This window comes from Oratosquilla oratoria, chromosome 4 (assembly GCF_046742065.1).
Source record: "Oratosquilla oratoria isolate Oo_2021 chromosome 4, ASM4674206v1, whole genome shotgun sequence".
Taxonomy (NCBI): Eukaryota; Metazoa; Arthropoda; class Malacostraca; order Stomatopoda; family Squillidae; genus Oratosquilla; species Oratosquilla oratoria.
This window is the reverse complement of record NC_134780.1, coordinates 72016511-72021510: the sequence shown is the minus strand read 5'-3', so window position 1 is coordinate 72021510 and position 5000 is coordinate 72016511.

Here is a 5000-nt window from a genome sequence, read left to right as displayed (position 1 = left end):
AAAAATAAATGTCTATTGCAGACTCGGTAAAATACATAATGCAGAAGGTAAACAACTACAAAACAAGTAAAGAGTATAGTATTTGTCAGAGAAACATTTGTGTTTAGATTTATGGGTACTACAAAGGTATATGCCAGTCCGAGAATGGAAAGGTCGTAATGGTGACCAAACGTTTTACTTCGAAAATAACTTGTGCGGCTTGAGTGTCTTCACTGAATCCATGCAGGTGTCCATAATTTAATTGACTTCAGTTTTTAATCTCGTACACGTTTTTATGTTCATCCTTCGTGTTGTGTTTTCTCTTCTTGACGTTGTTTCGGGGACATCTCCAGTGATTGCTCCTCTCATTATCTTTACTGTTGTTCCTTCTCTTCGTGCATTTCTTTTTTGTTCATCTTGCATGCTAACAGCAGTTGAACTCTTATGGTATTATTTATGTTTTTGCTGTAAAAAATGACAATTTTTCTTTGTCCTCAGTAACCCATCTGCCCGGATTTTGGACCTCGGCATGTCAAAATACCAATTTTGGAGTCAGCAAGAATAAAAACTTATGACGAGAGTGATTGGACACTCATATATATATATATATATATATATATATATATATTTATATTAGATTTATATATATATGTGTGTGTGTGTGTTGTGTGTGTGTGTGTGTGTGTGTATATACGTTATGGTATGTATATAAATATATATTGTATATATATATATATTTAAACTTTAGAACCCCACTGTCGGTATGGAAAAGATAAAAAGTGATATTTATATATATATATTTTAATATATATATATTATATATATATTATATATATAGTTTTATATATATATATTATATATGAGTGGTAGGGTGGTGAGTTTAAACGCCAAAGAATCGTTGAAGTTTTATTTCTGACGTTTCGTCCAACTAGGACTTCTTCAGAGTGTACTCAAAATAGAACAATGACAACTTATTTACCCGCACAGCTTCACCCCGTTTTCCCCCTCGGTCAATGCTGCTGCCATCTCTCTTTCGTCTTGCCTCATGGATGATTAGTCCGCTTGCTATCCTCGCCAGCTTGACGAAAACCGTCCCGATGGTTGCTGGCATGGGAGTGAGGTAATGTATGCTGCCTCAATTGTCCTCCTTTCCTTTCTATCGAGTCCAGTATGGAGGCACCTCTGTTTTTTTCCCAAATCCGGCAAGTGGCCAAATTTTGTCGATGTGTACCACTAAAGAGTTGGACGTACCGGTGGGCTTTTGATGTCAATTTTTGTGCTCAGTTGTCCGCTTGTGAATTCCTCTGCTAGTTTCGCCATAGTAACTAGCGGGGCAGGTTTTACAAGGAATTCTATAAATTAAACTGTCTATAAATTAAACTGTCTTTATAGAATTCCTTGTAAAACCTGCCCCGCTAGTTACTATGGCGAAACTAGCAGAGGAATTCACAAGCGGACAACTGAGCACAAAAATGACATCAAAGCCCACCGGACGTCCAACTCTTTAGTGGTACACATCGACAAATTTGGCCACTTGCCGGATTGGGAAAAAACAGAGGTGCTCCATACTGGACTCGATAGAAAGGAAAGGAGGACAATTGAGGCAGCATACATTACCTCACTCCCATGCAGCAACCATCGGGACGGTTTCGTCAAGCTGGCGAGGATAGCAAGCGGACTAATCATCCATGAGGCAAGACGAAAGAGAGATGGCAGCAGCATTGACCGAGGGGGAACGGGGTGAGCTGTGCGGGTATATAAGTTGTCATTGTTCTATTTGTGTACACTCTGAAGAAGTCCTAGTTGGACGAAACGTCAGAAATAAAACTTCAACGGATTCTTGGCGTTTAAACTCACCACCCTACCACTCATTCTGTCTTCACACCTCAATATATATATATATATATACATACATATACCAAGGCGTTTTCCCCCTTACAAGGGAGGTAGCCAAAAAGGAAAAGGCATAAAATCATTCCCACCCATTCCATCCCTGAATACACTCCACACCCCTCCACCCTCCCTCTTATCTTAGCACCTCCTGGATGACGGGTCATCCCTGCACCTTGTCCACTGCCCTGGGTCAGAAACAGTGTCGCAAGACACAGCACATCCACAGCAAGGCTGCTTCATTAAATCGGCGACCCCCCTCTCCGTCCCCCCATGCATAAAAGGAGAAGACGGGGAGAAATCCCTTCGGGCTGCGTCAAATTTTGCTCACACATACTACCTCACCCCCCATCCCCCCGTCCATTCCACCTCATGCATCACAACATCATCCATATACAACCATTCTCCATTCACCCCTGTCTTCTGTCCTCTCCCGTCCTTCCTCAACAGACATTCCCCTCTTCCCCAAAGCCCCCTTTACCCCATCCATCCACCTCATTCTAGGACGTCCCCTCATGTTCACTCCCTCCACATCTGCCTTCCATACCTCTTTTACTAGTCTTTCTTCACTCATTCGTTCTATGTGTCCAAACCATCCTAATACTCTTTCATCAACCCTATCTCCCAGCTTCCTTTCCACCCCCGTTCTTCTCCTCACCTCCTTATTTCTCACACTATCTAGCCTAGTAACCCCCATCATATTTTTCAGACACCTCATCTCAAACACATTCAAACTCCTCCTCTCCTCCTCTCTTATGTTCCATGTTTCTGCCCCATACAGTGCTGTTGGCACAATCACTCCTTCATACAGTCTCCTCTTAGCATCCATTCCCAAATTTCTATTCCTCATTACACTCTTCAATCCACCAAGGCATTTACTCGCTTCTCTCAATTTACATTCTACCTCCACCTTCACTCCACCTTTTCCTGCCACATTTGCACCCAAGTATCTAAAACTATCCACTTCCTCCAGTCGCTCTCCCTTAATGCTCACTTCCAGTCTACTGCCACTTTCACCCCTTGTACATCTCATCACCTTACTTTTACCCACATTTATCTTTAGCTTTCTTCTATCACATACTCTCCCAAACTATGCCACCAACTTCCTCAGTCCCTCCTCCGATCCTGCCACAAGCGCAGTGTCGTCCGCAAACAACAGCTGGCTCACCTCCCACTTTTCTCCATTTTCTTTAACCATCTCCAATCCCTGACCCACTACCCTTGCATTTACCTCTCGCACTACCCTATCCATGTATAAGTTGAACAGCCAGGGCGACATAACGCATCCTTGACGAAGTCCCACCTTTACCTCGAACCATTCACTCTCTCCATTTCTAATCCTGACACAAGCTATACTACTCTCATAAAAACTCTTGACAGCTCCGAGAAGCTTTCCTCCTATCCCATATATCTGCATAACCTCCCACAGTGCCTTTCTGTATACCCTATCGTAAGCCTTTTCCAGATCCATAAAAGCCCAAAAATACATCCTTCCCCTTTCCTATAGCTTTCTCACATATTTGTCTTACCACAAAGATCTGATCTACACAACCTCTACCCGTCCTAAATCCACACTGTTCCTCACCAATTACTCCCTCTGTTCCTCTCCTAATCCTCTCAATCAAGATCCTCCTATAAGCCTTCCCAACTACACTTAAGAAGCTAATCCCTCTGAAACTACTACATTCACACTTGTCCCCTTTTCCCTTGTAAAGTGGAACTATACAGGCACTCCTCCAGTCCTCCGGCACTCTACCCTCTCTCCAGCAAACATTAAATAACCTCACTAGCCAGTCCACTATCACTGTACCTCCTTTTTTTAGACATTCTGCATGGCATCCATCCAGACCAGGTGCCTTACCTGCTTTCATCATCTTAACAACTGCCTTCACTTCATCCTTCCTTATTTCTCCTCCATTTTCCTCACTCATCATTCTCATTTTCTTCGCATTTCCCACTGCAACTATCTTTCTCTCCCTATCCTCCTTCACATTTAGCAACTCCCTAAAATATTCTGCCCATCCTCCCCTTACTGCCTTCTCTTCCATTATCATCTCTCCATCTGCACCTTTTACCTTTTCTTCTCTACTTGATTCGCCTCCTCTTCCTCTCTTAATTTCTTTCCAAAACATCTTTTTATTGCTTTCAAAAATTTCTGTCATACTCTTACCCCACTTCACATCTGCTCTCCTCTTCGCCTCCTTTACCTTTTGCTTTACTTCTCTTTTCTTTTCTTTGTACCTCTCATATGACTCCCTCGTCCTATTTTGTAACCAATCTGTGAAAGCTCGCTTCTTCTCTTCTACAACCTTCTTTGTTTCCTCATCCCACCATTCACTACCCTTCCTTCTATTTCCTCCTGTCCTTCTTGTTCCACACACCATCCTTGCACACTTTGTGACTCCCACCTTGAACCATCCCCATTCCTCCTCCACACCTAGCTCTACTCTATCCTTCACACCCTCCCACTCCTCCTTCAGCTTCTTCTTGTACTCCTTCTCCTTTTCCTTTTTATTTAAAGAGTTCACTCTAAGCACCTCCCTACCTTTTGTCCCTTTCCTGTTTCTCCATCTATCTTCCACTCTCAACTTACCTTCTACCAAAAAATTATCTGCTAATCCCCCACCCTCTCCCCTTAGCACATGTACATCCTTAACTCTTCCTATCATAGTCCTATTTACCACTACATAATCCATCAACGCTCTATCTACCACCTTTTCCTCCACCACCCTCTCCCATGTGTACTTATGCTTGACTTTCTTCCGAAACACTGTATTTGCTATATATTATTCTACACCGTACGCTCTGTCAAAAAAGGACACCTTACATAGAGAGTCGAAGCTCTATTGTCTTTCTTACCGAGTAAAACATCATCTTGCTCTCACGCTATTGTTGGATGCGTCCCTGTTTTGACGAGTGTCTTGCTACCAAAGATGTGCCTGTCAAATCACTCAAGAGTTATTGTACAAGCAAAACTGGGCAATCGACAAAGTTACATGTCCTACATAGCTTTATTTTCTTATGTCATTTAGTTTTGTACGTGTTTCGTGCATGCTATGCGTATTTAGGTTTTCTTTTTAATGCCCACGTTCAGAGAATACAGTACCCCTTCACCCGTATTCACCTGCACT